General features: G+C 49.2%; 1 protein-coding gene across 2 annotated transcripts in view; it reads right to left on the bottom strand.

Moving 5' to 3' along the window:
- ESRRB (estrogen related receptor beta) overlaps positions 1-15,900 on the bottom strand; it is a 187,557-nt gene that overhangs the window by 21,871 nt on the left and 149,786 nt on the right. The window lies entirely within an intron of this gene.

Here is a 15,900-nt window from a genome sequence, read left to right as displayed (position 1 = left end):
CTACGGTGCTGGGGACAAGGGCCACTGGGGCGTTTAGCCACTTCTCCCACAGTCACTGGCAAGTCACAGGTCCGGGTTGAGCAGGCTCTGGTGGCCAGAGAAAGCCCTGGGCAGAGCCACAGTCATGAGGTGGCGGGTTAGCACACACCTGATAGAACCCTAAGTAGGTGTGTGCGGGGCACCGACCGCTGCCTCCTTCTCGAAGTGTGGTCCATGACCGGCAACAGCAGTAGCAAGGCGGAGCTTCTTAGAATGTGGAAGCCGAGCTAGCATTTCAGCAGGGTGATTTGCAGGCACAGGAAGAGTTTGAGCTGGGCTGCACCACAGCCTCCTGGCAGACGTGGCTGAATAATCCACTTCCATCAGCACCTTGGGAACGTGAAGAGGCAGCCGAATCCCATTTAGCAAAAGACCGAGACCCATGTGCCAATGGGACTCTGGCTCACCCCTCCCAGCCCCTTCTGGGAGGGCAGAAGGAGCAGGCACGTGAAGGTAGGAAGGATGGTCCCCTGTTCCCTGAAGAGTCTTCCTGACCCTGTCCTGTGACCCAGCCTGAAGGAAGCTCAGCCCTGCCTACTACCGGCAAGGAGAGTCTCACCCTCCACCAGGCTTCTCCGCCTGGAAAGCTGGCAAGACCGCAAGTGAAAACGCCAGGCAGCATGCACAGAGGACCGTGAGGACCCCCGTTTCCTGAGTACCTACCATGTGCCAGGGTCTGACCTGGAGTCCAGAGTGGGCTCCTTCTCCACTTCACTGACTTTCTCTGCTAGAAGCCAGTCTCATGAAGTCCCCCCTCCCACCCAGGCTACCTGATCCCAGACAGCAGTCCACAGGACAGGGAGCTGCTCAACAGAGGGAAAAGGGGCACCCAACCCTCAGCGGGGCAAGGAGATGGGCATTTGCCACCTCTGTTCCTGCCTCCCTATCTAATACACTTTATCCTCACAAAGGGCCTGGCACTTCGTGGGTGTTCAAGAAAATCTCGATACATGCATGAAAGGACCTGCCTCCAACCCCCACCCCCCCAGCCCCCATCCAGGCTGGGTGCTTCTTCCCGGGCTCCAATAACATACTGGGCTGCTCCTGATTAGGCACCCCTTATGACCAGGGGCTGCTGGCCGTCCCACTCCAGGGGGTGCCGAGGCACCAGTGCGCCATGTGGGTGCTTAGAAAATGGAGCTGTTAGTATGATCATCACCATCATTAGCACTCTTCCCCCAAGTTGTGTGCAACGCTCTGGTAAATCACATTGGCAATGAGAATGTGAACAGCCAAGCTTATGGTGGACTTTCTGTATGTGTGGCTGTATTTAGTCCACAAGGTATACAGCTGGGGTTTTTACCCCCATTTTATAAGACAAACTAAGGCTCACAGAGATTTAGTAATTTGCCCAATAAATGAACCAATACCCAAGCTCTTTGCCATTCCAGGATATGACATCCTAGGGCACAGCAGGTACACATTCTCTAAATTTTCTCCTCTAGATCTTGACAGCACAATGGTCAATAGCTGCAATCAATAAGTGTATTGATTATCAGGTTATTCTGTTTAAAGAAAAAAAAAGGAGCCTGTAGGGTTTGATTATGCACAAATTGATATCTGGCATTGAGGTTTGTTTGTTCTCCTTGCTTCCCGTCCGCTTTTCCAAGTCCTGCTCAGCTCACAAACCCAAATCCCTCCAGGCCACAGGACCCAGTGATCGAGGCCCCAGGACGGCTCCGCCCTTACAGGTTGGGCAGCCTCGGCCAAGTTGGCTCTCACAGCCTTGGTCTCAGTGTAGAGATGAAAGCTGTGGTTATACCAACTCTGCTCACCGCATGTGGCTTTTGAGACAAAAGACAAAATAGTGGGGAAATGGCTGGTAAATCGGAAAGTGGTTTCAGTAGCCGAGCGAGGCCATCACTGCTGTGGCTCTGTGTCTGGGCACTTCATGTGCCACCTCCAACTCAACAGGCTCTTAGTGGACAGGGTCCCGTCTGCCCCAGTTCTGAGACCTCCCTCCCCCATAACACTGCCCCACAGTCAGGGATTATCAATGACCATTTAGGGTAGAGCTGTCCAGGGTCATAGATCCTGGCTGAGGTTGGACAGATGGTCCCCCATCTAAATGAATAGCCCAAACCATCCCCAAAGGCAGTTTATATCCTGGACGCACCTTTGAAGGCCCAGTTCAAGTATTATCTGTGCTGGGAAATCTTTCCAAACTCCCCTGGCAGAGCTGACCATGCCATTCTTGGGCTCCCTTTGTCCTTTCTGTGTTACAGCCACCAAGGTCAAAACAACTCTTCACCATTGTACACCACACACCCATCTCCCTGGTGGATTGTGGGCAATTGCTGGACAAGGACTTTCGTTTATCATTGCAGTCCCGGTTCAGCACCCAACTTGTGGGAGGCAATCAAGTGTCTTAGTAAAATGATGTGCCCATTAAAATGAAGCCCTTCAGACCAAAGAAACAAGAGACGGTCCAGGTCTGATCCTTTACCCAGCTTCCATTTGTCTCTCCAGCCTCCAGAAATTTACTCTCTCAAGGCAGCCCATTCCTCCTGAAAATTTCCCCTGGTATTGACCTAAATTCTGTCCCAAATCACTTCCTACATTGCATTCCATCCCACAGGATTACCTCCCTTCCACAAGACAACCCTTTGACTTGAACATCCTTGGACACCCTCCTTCCATAGCCAAGCACCCTTTATTTCTTACATTGGTACAGTGTCTTCAGGCCAGTCACCTGCTCGCCTTCTATGCATTTGTCTTTATTGATATGATCTGCTCTGCCCTGAGAAGATTCAGCCCCTCAAGGGCGGAGACAATGGACAGAGATCTGAATTCCTTGGCACTTGGCCCAAACAGACATTGGTCTGTTTATACTTACTATCTGCCAATGTGTGTTTTTTTTCCCTTGACTCTGCTGTACATATTTAGTGAACAAGAAGCAGCCCCTTCCCAAGAGGTAATGGTATGGACTGGGTTCTCATCCAGAGAGATACAGCACCATGCTGTATCATGAATCCTTTAGCGGTGGATCACCAAATTCTAACCATTGGGTCTAGGAGACATTCTTAGTTGTCTACCCAATTTTCATTCCATTCCCCCTTTTCCATGCTAACAGGATCCAGATTTTCTTCATAGACACAATGAGCCCTAGCTAGTCAGAGCAATTTTGTTTCCGACGTTTTCGGTCTCCCTGGTAACCAAGGCTGGTCATATGGCCTGGTTCTGGGCCATGGAACATAAGGGGAAGCCCATGGTGGGAGCTTCTGGCAATGGTTTTGCTTTTCTGATAAAAGAGACAAACATTGTTGGTGCAGCTCTTTTTGCCTTTCTTCTGCCCTGACCTGGAAGATGAACCCTAGAGCTGTGGCAACTACCTTGCAACCACGAAGCAGCCATGTGAAGATACCAAACACCAGAGAAGAAAGGCAGAGAGAGCCTGAGCCCCTGACACTGTGACCGAGAAGTCTGTGCAATCGCCCATCTTCAGACTTCTTGTTTGGTGGGGCAATCAATCTCATTTATCGACGCTTAAGCCACTAGCAGTCAAGTTCTCTGTAACTTGCAGCAAAAAGCAATTTTCACTGATACGATGAGCAATTACTTTTTAAATTAGGATACTTAAGTCTTTACAAACAGCAAATGGAAAGAAAATAAAGGTGGGGATTTGAACCTGAAAGGAGAGTAGACTTACTGTTTGTGTTCTTATATCAGTGAAATATATACAAGGCAGGCTCAGGGAGCATATTAAAATAGTAAGTAATTTACAGTTACTGTCTGGGATTATTAGATTGTATCACCTTATTGATACTTTCTGAGTTTAAAAAGGCATCAATAATATTCTCAGGTAAAGTATACCAGATCTCCAAATACTACAATAAATACTTATCCTTTGCTTTAATGACTGTTCAGTATAGTTTAATCCCTTAACATGTGCAGGCCAAAATTAAGTATTCATTAGTGTGTCATTTGAATACAAAAAAGGTTGATAATTACTGGAATACGTGTACCAAGAAGACTGAGGCCTTTAGCAGAGCCCAGGCCCGGATAAGAACCTGTCACCCTTCTTGGCCAACATGGTAACCCCCTTAAATCTAATAGACATAAGTATAAGCTGAAGTTCGCCTCTCCTGACCAGCTGCTCCCTGGTGCTGCTCCTGCTCTAAGTGCCACATGTGTATTTTTTCACTTAGGGATTGCAACAACCCTATGAGGGAGCTTCTATTATTATCCCATTTACAGATGGGGGAAAGTGAGTCACTTGCCAAAGCCTCATAGGAAGGAATGCGATCTGACGCCAGAGCCCAGGCTCTCAAAGGGCCCTGAGTCACCGTGGTGGTAGAAGAAATACAGCAGTGGGGGCCAGGGCCGCACCGCACGCCCCTGGGGACCGTTCACCTGGAATTCCACCTGACTGGTGCCCTGGAGCTGTGCCTCCCAGCGCCCTGCAGTCTGTGTGGCCTCAGCCGAGAACCGACTCCCTCATCATTGGAGGGGGAAATCCTGCCCGGAGGCGGTTTGAGAACTACCGGCCTATAACCGGCAAGAGACCCTGTGTGTCAGAGCCAGCTACACCCCCGCACCAGCAGCCTTCTGGGCTGGCTGTCCTCAGCTGGCTCCTCTAGGCCCACCTAGTACCCATGTCAACCCTGCCCCATCGCCAGGGATCTCTGGTCTCTGGCTTCCAGCTGGATTTGCAGTGTTTCGATCAGAGAGCTAGGAAGAGGGGTACTTAACCCTTATGCCCTCCCTGCTAGGCCCGAAGTGTAACTTTGACCTCTAAGTACAAGCCCAGTTCTCTCTGGCTTCCTGGAGCAACTCATCTCTGGTCTCTTAAGGTTGAGATGATTAAATGCTCCCTGCTATTGCTAGTCTCAGGGTGTATCACCCCCTCCAGTTGGCTCCCTGGATCCCACCCTCCCCTCTGTAAATAGTGTCTTTATAAAATCCTCTTTGGTGGCCCTGTGAGGGGACATTTGTTCCTGCCTGGCCCTGAGCAAGACAGCGGGGAGGTGGGCTGTGCTTGCTCACCGTTCCCCAGGAGCAGGGTGGAGGACCGTATGAACAGAGTGAGTGAGCAGGTCCACGCTGAGATGCTCCATTATAAAGTCTGGATGCAGGGACTTCCCTGGCGGTTCAGTGGTTAGGAATCCACGCTTCCACTGCAGGGAGCATGGGTTTGATCCCTAGTCAGGGAACTAAGATCCCATAAGCTATGTGGTGCGGCCAAATTGTTTTTAGGGAAAACCCTCCTGGTCCAGCGGTTAAGTCGTGGCACTTTCACTGCAGTGGTCCAGGTTCAATCCCTGGTCGGGGAATTGAGATCCCACAAGCTGGATGGTATAGCAAAAAACATTTTTTAAAGGCTTTTAAAAGGTGAATTTTGTTGTATATATTTTGCCACAATTAAATAATGTAATATATCTAGAACCATTGAATTGTACACTTTATCTGGGTGAATTATATCTCAATATAGTAATCATATATAATTACTACCTGCTTCAAAGAACTGGCTCATTTGAAAAGACCATGATACTGGGAAAGAATGAAGGCAGGAGGAGAAGGAGATGACAAAGGATGAGATGGTTGGATGGCATCACTGACTCAATGGACATGAGTTTGAGTAAACTACAGGAGTTGGTGATGGACAGGGAGGCCTGTCCATGGGGTCACAAAGAGTCGGACATGACTGAGTGACTGAACTGAACTGATAGTAATTATATCTCAAAATAGTAATATGCCCAGTACACAGTAGGCACTTAATAGGAATCTCTTTCCTTTCATCTGCCTAGGAAAGTGGTAGTGTCTGCCTTGAACTACCTCATGGGAAGAGAGAGAAACACATCCCCTTAGTTATAACTGCTGTGGGTCAGATGTGTTAAACAAAACCTCTCAAGAAACCAAGATTCAGAGACGAAGAATACTGTGCCCAAGGGCACACAGTACCAACACAGGTACCCCCCCCGAATGTGCTCAGCTGAGGCCACACAGTCCCCAACCCCCAGGAGCCTCATCCCTGGGTTGGTCTCCCTACACTTGCAATGCCCAACCCCACTTCCCAGCTCAGGGCGCAGGAAAGAGCAAAGAAGCTGCTGGGCTGCTCTGGGAAGAAACTGCTTGGAGGTGGTGGGGGGATGGGGGGGCTCCCCCAAGCCCCTGCCTCATCTACTGACCTCTCCAACCCACTGCAGGCATGTCAGAGCAGCCAGGGCTGACGGCTGCTGCGCCCTAGATCAGATGTCCACTTGCTGACTTGATAAGATCAGGCTTCTGACTTTTTTCTTAATGGAAGTAAATAACTCCTGCACCCCCCCACCCCTCAACTCCCCGCTTTCTTCTCCAATGCCCTCCCTAAGCTGGCCGAGATCCCAGCCTTTCGGAAGTAAAAATAGCGGAGTATGCAGGGGCGGCAGCAGCTGAGGGGTGGGGTGGGGGGCAGTTTAAGTTTCTTTCTTTTATCCCAGGAACTAAAAATAACCAGGTAAAGCTGGGGAAAGCATGGCCCTGCACCTGGACCACAGCCTGTCCCTGTGACAGGCACTGAGGGTCACATTTCTCTTCCCACAGGAAACGCTCAGGCAAGGTTCTGAGCCTGGCTCTTTTTCTGTCCTGACACCGCAAAGTTGTCATAGTCAAGACCGGTCTCTTCCCCCTAGAAATCCCCACCCTGACCCGGCTTCCACCCACACACACCCAATTGAATGTCCTTGGTTTATTAATGATGTGTACAACGCTGGGCAGTTTGCAAAGCTCTTTCCACATCTCATTTGATCTTTGCCACAAAATTGAGGGAGAGAGAATATATGATTATTACCATGCCCAAGTGAGAACTGAGGCTCAGAAAGGTCAGGTAACTCTCTCAGGGACACACAGCCAGGAAAGGTCAGAGGGAGGATCTGAACCTTGATCTCCAAGTTGTATCATCTTTGCTCTGAACTTGAGACCACCCATCCCATATGACCATCAGAATGTCCTGAGAGCCTTTGAAAGACACAGACCTTAAGGGGTTACCCCCTTCAAGGTTCTGAGTCAACTGGTTCTAAGTTAATAGGGGAGATATACAGGAAAGGGTAATTTTGTAATCATTCCTCTAGTGACTCAGATTATCTACCAGGCCCGGGAAGCATTGCACTAAACCTGTTTTATATGGTACTTTTGTCTAAGCAGTGTTCCTTCCAGGAGACTTAGGTGTTGACTCTCTACCTATAAATTCAACCAAACTATAGCTGACCCCTCTCCAGAAAGAGAAGCAATCCCCTCTAAAGGTGATAGGAGGACCCTGGGCTTCGGAGGGCCCAGGGACTGTGGGTCACGTGGACATGCTGATGCCCACCTAGCAGCCTTGCAGAATGCCCTAAACACTCATCCATAGCCCCTGCACAATCTGGGCTCCCTTCAGCCACCTGTCCTGCAGGGGTTTCTGGGTGACAGGTGATCTCACCTTGCTGTCTCAGGCAGGACAGCTATCTTGGGCTGCCTTTCACCCTGATGCCACATCATAATATGAAGTGTGCCTCGCACTTGGCCCCCTACAAGCCCAGAGAATGAAACCTTTGTCACGTGAGTGAATGTTCCGTGATTCTTTGTCTCGTCACAAAAAAGGTTTGGAGTGATGGACGTTAAAGCCCCCTCGGCATGTCACAGCTCTCAGGTCTTGGATAGACCGAGTTATAGCTCTCAGGTTTCGAATGGACCACGTTATAGCTCTTAGACAAATCAGTGTTACAGCTCTACTTTATTTAGAAGATAGCAGGAAAATCCATTTTCAAGGCGTGAGGCCACGTTGATCTAAAGACACGAGGAGAAGAGCGCCCCAGCACGCGGGGAAAAGAGAGAGAGAGAGCTAGCTTGGGCTCCTCTTTTTATATGTTATCTCTCCTTGGGCCTGTCCTATGTAAATTGGGAGTGTTGTTTGTTTCACCTGAGGTCCTCACTCAGGTCCTCGGACCTCCTTTTGTTTCATTTTCTTGTTTCATTTTCACGGGCTTTTCCCTTCCTTGTCTTGTAGCCACCGCCATTTTGGACTCCTTTCCCCTGTCCTACCTGCCTAACTCCTTGCAGGTGGATAAACTCACACACGGCCTAGCTCTCCAGGGCTTGTGCCAGCCGCTCCAGAGTGGGTAAGATGGCACTGGGGGGTGAGGTCCTAGCTTTCTGCCTTTTAAAGAAGTGTCCACTCTCTTGCTGCTCTCTCCTCCGGACCCTTCCCACCCAGAGCACTATGTCCCCAAGGACATTTCGGCAGGGCTGAGTTATCCCTGCATTTCCAGCTACCAAGAACTCTCTTAAACTGAACACCTAACCAGGAAAAGCTGTTTCAGCCCAGTCTCTCTTTCCATTCCCTTCCTCTTCTTCCCATCTGAGGACAGGCTCTAGGCTACTGGCCAAGGCATCTACAATGAGTTGGACTGGGCTTCTTAGAAGGAATTCCTGGGACTTCCCTGGTGACCTAGTGGTTAAGACTCTGCCATGCAATGCAGGGGACAAGGGTTTGAAGCCCGCTCACTGCAACTACTGAGCTTGCGCCCTCTGAAGCCTGTGTGCCACAACTACTGAAGCCCAGGCGCTCTGGACCCCACACAGCACAACTAGAGAGTCCAAGAACCACAGTGAAAGACCCCACACGATGCAGTGACTATCTCACATATCATAACTAAGACCCAGCACAGCTAAATACATTTCTTTAAAAAAGAATGAATTCCTGTATAACCAAGGAGACTAGATTCCCCCCAACTTGATTGTTTACTAGCTGTGTGGCCTTGGGCAAATCACTTGAACTCAGCTGCACTAGATCAGTCATGGCAAAAAGCTGTCAGCTACGCCACCACCCTCCATTTCCTAGTCTGTGGCAGACATTGCTAATCAATCATGGCACTCTTGCCTACTGATCCTGGGTTCTGCCTAAGAAGCCTTTCAATCATGCATTCTAGGCAGTTGCCCCACACCCTCGAGTCGACAGTTCACCTAAAAGCAGTTTGCCATCCTGAAGTCAGCTCACTGTACTCAAAGGTCAAGTCCAGCAAAATCCAAGACCAACATGGGGAAGGCAGATTAGGAATGCATTTTTACAGTAGCAGGTTAAGAAAACACGTTGTTTTTTTTAAAAAAAAAAAAAGACACAGAAATGCAAACTGTAAAGGAAAAGACTGATACATTCAATTTATTAAAATTACTAACTTCTGTCCATCAAAGAACTCCATAAAGAGAAGAAAGCTGCAAATGAGATCTTTATAATACCAGCAACTGCAAAAATGACTAATAAAATGGCCAGAATATATGGAAAAATTGGGGACAGGCTCAGATAAGCACCTCACGGAGCACAGCCTTGCACTGGGAAAGATTGAGGGCAGGAGGAAAAGGGGATGACAAAGGATGAGATGGTTAGATGGCGTCACTGACTCAATGGACATGAGTTTGAGCAAGCTCTGGGAGATGGTCAAGGACAGGGAAGCCTTGTGTGCTGCAGTTCATGGGGTCACAAAGAGTTGGACACAACTGAGCGACTGAATGACGAGAACAGCATATTGTCTGTGGCCGTGTTCACATGACAACAGCAGAGTTAAACAGACAGAGACCTTTTGGCCCACAAAGCCAAATGTATCCGGCTGACTCCTATAACACAGAAATGAAAATAAATGAATTACAGAAGCATGCAACAAGAAGCATTCATCTCAGAAATACTGACTAAAATGACCAAGATAGAGAAGAATATGTATAGTATAATTTCATTTAAAACTAAAAAACATGATATGATTCAAGATACAAACCTATGATAAAACTACAAAGAAAGGCAAGGAAAAATAATGTGAAATCAGGATAATAGTTGCCCCTGAAAGTAATGAATGGGGGCTCAGACACTGAGGGAACCTCAAAAGTAAGGGTAAAATTTCTTTTTCTTAGATAGTATGGACAGGACCAGTATTTTTCCTACTTTACACGTGTTTTGGCAAATAACAATGCCTGTCCTTTAAGATATGTTCTTTTCTTTTTCCATGCTGACAGTTTTAGCCGGACACACGGCAGTCCCAGCTAAAGACTACAGTTCCCAGACATCCTTGTGCAGATGTGTGGCCATGTGACTAGATTCCACCAATGGGCTGTAAATGGAAGAACTTGTACCAGTCCGGCTCCAGCCGTTGGAATGATTTGATGTAGGGTTTACTTCCTTTTGGTTGTCTGGGGATGGGGATAACTGGGTCCACTTGCTAAGGATGCTAAAGCTGCCTAAACAGTTCTGGATCACCTTTGACTCTTTGGACTCTTGACTCTTTCTGTATTTAATGAGAAAGAATTAAAATTCCATCTTGCTTAAGTCTGAGTTTTTTTGTTTTGAGGGAGGCAGTCTCTTTGTACAGAAGTTTAGACTTACTTTAACTAATATAATATACTGTAAATATTTTTCTGGATCTACTAGATGCTTACTTTTTAAGGGACTGTTTTGCTTGTTTTTGTTTGTTTTTATTTTTAAAATGGATGCGTATAGTAAGTGCTGTCAACTCTTCAGGAAAGTTGCATTGAGAAGGCAGCAGGGTAAGATAGCAGTAGCTGAACAGAGATAAAGTTTGGATCAAAGTACAGTTGTGAAAGTGAAAGTCGCTCAGTTGTGTCCAACTCTTTGCAACCCAGGCCAGAATACTGGAGTGGGTAGTCTCTCCCTTCTCCAGGGGGTCTTCCCAACCCAGGGATTGAACCCAGGTCTCCTATATTGTAGGCGGATTCTTTACCAGCTGAGCCACTAGGGAAGCCCAAGAATACTGGAGTGGGTAACCTATCCCTTCTCCTGCAGATCTTCCTGACCCAGGAATCAAACAGGGGTCTCCTGCACTGAAGGCAGATTCTTTACCAGCGGAGCTACCAGGGAAGCCCTAAGTACAGTTGTGGGTTTTCTAATTAAATTTTGTTTCTGTGCTGATGAAAATGATCCAGCAGTGAGGAAGGTTTGATGGGGCTGGAAGCAGACATGATATTATGTGAAGTCCCTGATAGAGAGGAATGCAAGTTAGAGCAGAGGTGGGGGAGATGATGGACTTTTGATAGGAAAAGAAATACTTAGTGGGAAGGTTTGTGGATTCAACAGCAGGAAGTTTAGAAATTCCCTATTTAACTGTTTCTATTTTCTCAAGCAAACATGAAGCAAAGCCATCAGCCAAGGAGCAGGGAGGGAGGCTATGGGAGATTCAAAACTGCCCTCTGGAACACAGAAGAAATCAATGATTTAGCACAATGTGGAGTCTCTCAAATCAGTGACCGACATCTTACTTTGTGGTACAACTCTAGGGGCTTTCCCCAGTGAATGGAGAGCAAGATGAATCAGGCACTATTATCATTTCCGTTTTACAGAGGAGGAGAGGGAGGTTTAAGAAGTAAATCACCCAAGGAGCTGATAAATGTGCTACCAGGGTTTTACAGGATCTATATGACCACTGAACCTGTTATCCAATGTCCAATGAGCCAAGGCCCTGAATAAACAGCAAGAGCTCAGCACAGACAAGACCATCTTCTGTGACTTCATTCAATCAACACAATTCTTCAACCAGAGTCATCAAGTAATCGAGGCTGAGTGGCCCCGGGGTGAGGCCACACGGGAAGATATTGGGCGCCATCAGCTAGCTGTGTGTGCCTGTGCATATGTGCCTGTAGGGTGGAAAGTGGTTCAGGGCGATACAAACATCCCTCAGAGTTCCTGGGCTCTAGTTCAAAACTGTTCTCTGAAGTGTTCAAGAGTTGTTTTGTTTCAGAACACTAATGTATTTTAGAAAAGAAAGAGAATTTTTAAAGGCAAGTCATCTCTCATCCTCTTTCTTCATTCATAGGGCCAGAGAAATGGTATTTCTGGCATGGGCTAGAGGCAGGAAACTCTATAAATACAAAGCCATTAAATCCCATGCAGCGGGCACCTGATCGGGGCCGCCTTTTAATTTCCTGACATGAGCTGGCCACTAACCCAATTACCCAGAATCCCTGGAGGAGCCCTCTGCCTTCCCAACAAGCACAAAGAGAGTGAGAGCGTATTGCATGGACGGCAGCCCAGCTTTCACGGAAATCAAATATCTTTTAGAAAACACTTGGGGAAAGGCAGGCCAGGAGCTGAGGGGAGGAAGAAAGGGAGCGGGCCTGGGAGGCTGGGGGCCTGAGGGAGGTAAAGTGAGGTGAGGAGAAGAAGTTTGCAGGGACAATCTGTGCAGGGTGATTTGCTGAATTTCCAGATGTGTGGGGGTGGGGGTGGGGTGGGGTGCTGTGAAATGTAGCAAATGGCTTTCCAGGTTCTCCTGGCTTAGGGGCCATGAGGCCACACCCTCACCCATCAGGGGAGACTGTCTCCACAGTTGTCCCAAGGCAGCCCCTCTCATCCTCACTTTAGACCCCAGATGGGGTCTGCCCACGGCAGATGCTGCCTCCAAGACTCCCACCAGCAAATCCAGGAAGATAATCAGGGCAGCTGGACACCAGTACGCCCCACCTAATACAGTGGTCAGATTTTCAAAAAGTTGAGTGCAAACGAGACCATCTTTGAATCAAATACTGTTTGAATGTACCAGGGAAGTGGACCACTTAAAGCAACCCCACAGCGGATCTTACTAAGGAATTGTCCCATCTGGGCCTCACCTTGGGCTGGCGATGGAGCACAGGTTTCAGCATCAACACCCCTGCTCCACAGGTGAAGAAACAGGTGTGTGAGAAACAACAGACACGGCAAGGACATCTCAGAGTCAGGAGAGGACGTGGGCACCAACTCCCAGCCCAGAGCAGATTTTGTATTCGGTTTCTTATAAAGAGAATCATCACCCTTTTCCCTGAAGACACAGATGTTCAAACACTGGGTTAAAGTGAGACAGACCCTTGGACATCACCTAGGTTCCACAGCTGAAGCTTCCAGAGCCAACAGCAGCCTTGAGGCAGAGGCTGAACCAAAGAAAGCCCCACTTCTGACTTCTCTGGCAGGTGCTAGGCCCCCCCTCCCCCCAAATCACATGGCAACCTCTCAGTTCATTTTACTTAAGAAAGAAAGACCGTAAAAGGCAACCAGAGCTGCTATAGATACAAGAGGGAAACAGGTGGGGAGGAGGGGGAAGGTGGCCTTCCATTCTCCACTTCCCCAGGCCCCTCCCCCAGAAGACCCAGGAACCCAGAGCCTGGCTCCCCGACACCCGAGGCCCGCCATGGAGCCTTGAAGATGGCAGGCCACCTTGGGGAAGGCTGGAGTCTGCATTTCAGGGTCAGGTCAGAGTCTGAAAGGAATCAGAGGGAGGCAAGAAGTCTGTGCTGACTCTGGGGACCTGGGCTTCCTGCTCATGGTGGGGGCCAAGGTGGAGGGGGGTGGCACCCCCCAAACAAAAGCAGGAGCCAGGGCAGCTGCCAAGAGCTACTGCCTGGCAGAGACCCAGGCTCGGCAATAAGGTACATTCCTCCTAAGGGACTGGTCCCCGTGGAGCTCCTGATCCCAACATCTTGCCAAGGCTCGGTACTGTGGGATAAGCTCAATGAGCTAAACGGAAGCCTTGGAGCCTTTGTGTCACATTCCCTCGCCAACTATGGGGGCGGGGCAGGGCCGGGGAGGGGAGCGTTCTAGGGTCTACGCCTCCTCCTGGGGCCCAAGCTCCTGAGAGACCTTGGGCCGGACCCCGGGAAGGTCACCTAACACATGCGCCCAGCTCCCGCCAACAGCTTCAGACACCCACTCTGCATGTGATCTCAGGTTCATGCTCCCCCCACCCCCCAGCATCCCATGCCAGCATCCTGGGGCACACAACATCCATCTCACTCATTTAAATGGCTGGGCTGCTGCCACCGATGGATTGCGCCCTTGGCATCTGCTTCCTGGCCTGCGTGGATCTCCCTCATCATTCCCCTTTTCTGGAGGCCACTAGGAAGTATCCCGACTCTCTTCCCATCACTGGGTAGTCCCTAAAAAAAATTCTGTTCAAGGGTTGCCAAGTGGAATGGAGATTGAGAGGCTATCCCCACTTTTTCTTTCTCTCTGTCCCTGGGACTGGCAGCCTCCCCAAGCCCTGACCTGTGCCATGGGGAGGAGACACAGCAGAGCACAGAGAAGCTCCAGGCCCTAGGCTCCGGGACGCACACCCCTCAAACCAGCGTGAGTCCTCCCACTGAATTTGAAGGTTTGTCCCCCTTCAAATTCAGGAGTATATTGACAGCAATCAGCTTCCTTCAGCTCCCATTTCTTCGGATGCTGTGAAATATGCTGAGAAAGGCTATATACCCCACCCAGGAAAGGCTGCTGGACATTTGGTCCCCAGCTTGAGTCAGGATCCTCATACCAGCTTCCCAGAACATCCTTACAAACTTAAGAGCAAGGAGTCTCTCCAAGGCTGAGAAAGCCTCTGGTTGGTTCCTAGCAGGATGCAGGAAAGAAGTCAGGAGACCAGTGCTAAGGCATGCCTCTGTGGACATTTGTTCACAGTTTCCTCATCTGTGAACCCCAAGATGCTCTGGAGGAGCAGAAAGAACCTGGTGCAGAAATCAGGGGACCTGGTTCAGCCACTAGCTTGAGTCCCCCCTATGGAGGGGTAGACCAAAATTGGGTAGAATCAAATAAACAGACAAGTCTTTCAGCAGGTCCAGTGAAGCCTGTTTCTAATCTAGGAAGAGGACTGACTTTTTGGTCGATTCCTCCACTCTCACTTCCCAGAGCAGCTGGCCTGTGAGTAAGAGTTGAGTGGCTTTCTCCATCTCAAAAGCATTACATGAAGCAACAAGTAAGACATGCAGTTTAAAAGCTGATGAGACATGTCAACACTGGGGTGGTGGAAGAACTGGGCTGAGCCGAGGTGAAGAAGCCCAGCTTGGAAGACAGAGGGAGGGAGTCCCAATTTCCACATCACAACAGTGTCCAAGTCATCCTACTAACAAAGCACCTCAAATTTGGGCCCTCTGGCCCAGGGAGCGTGGAGAAGAGGCTGGGAAAAGAGCCTTGGGCTCCTGAAGGCTGGGCTGTAGAAGCCTCTCCCAGAGAGGGCCTGCATTCCTGTCCTGTCCCTTCCTCTTTTCTCCTAGCCCCTCAGGATCAGATCATCTGATCATCAGCACACACCTTTTTTCCTGCCTCCTCCCATTTCTGGAAGGATCCCAGGGCCCCAAATCATAAAATGCTAATCTGGAAGAGTTGTATCTGGTTCCCCTTCAAAGAGAGGGAAGGAGAGAAACACACACACACACACACACACCATTTCCAAGTGCGCTACTCAGTGAGGGTCATCAGCCTGAGTAGGTGGATGGGGAAGGTGGAGGAGAGACCAAGAGCTGTGCTGTCCTAATAATGAGAAGCACGGTCACTTTAAATTTTCTACTCACCACCCTAAAGAAGGTTAAAAAGAAGCTGGTGATGTCAATGTCATAATATGCTTTGTGTAATTCAGTATACCCAGATTATCATCATCTCAACATGTAACCTTTTAAAAATTATTACTGCCGTATTTTACAGGCCTTTTCACCATCCTAGTAAGTCTTTGAAGTCTGGGGTGTGTTTTACTTAAAAGGTGTAGCTCGTGCTGCCATGCTGGATGGCGTGGCGCTAGAGGAGAAATGGAGGCACAGGACAGAGGGGGAGGGCAGGGGACAGGGGAGGGGGAACTCACTTGCCAGGTGACGGCCACGTCTGGAGCACCTGCTGAAGCAGAGGCTAACCCTGGCAGGTGAAGAGTACGGGACTTGCCATCCTCGGTCTTAAAGTCTCTGCAGCCCCACACTCCATGGGCCACTGAGCATCTCAAGCCTGCCTTCCCCGGGAGGACAGGAAGGGTACTTGTTCCCGAGGAGAGCCTTTCCCAGAAGCACCAAGCCAGCTTTCTAAGGGCCGAATGGGGCTGTGATTCCCCAAAGGACCATTGGTGGAGAATTTCCAACCTCCTGCTTCCTAACCCCCACAACTCCTGATGGTGTGGAGAG

This window comes from Ovis canadensis, chromosome 7, assembly GCF_042477335.2.
Source record: "Ovis canadensis isolate MfBH-ARS-UI-01 breed Bighorn chromosome 7, ARS-UI_OviCan_v2, whole genome shotgun sequence".
NCBI lineage: Eukaryota > Metazoa > Chordata > Mammalia > Artiodactyla > Bovidae > Ovis > Ovis canadensis.
The sequence above is the reverse complement of the archived record's forward strand: the minus strand, read 5'-3'. Positions and strand labels throughout refer to the sequence as shown.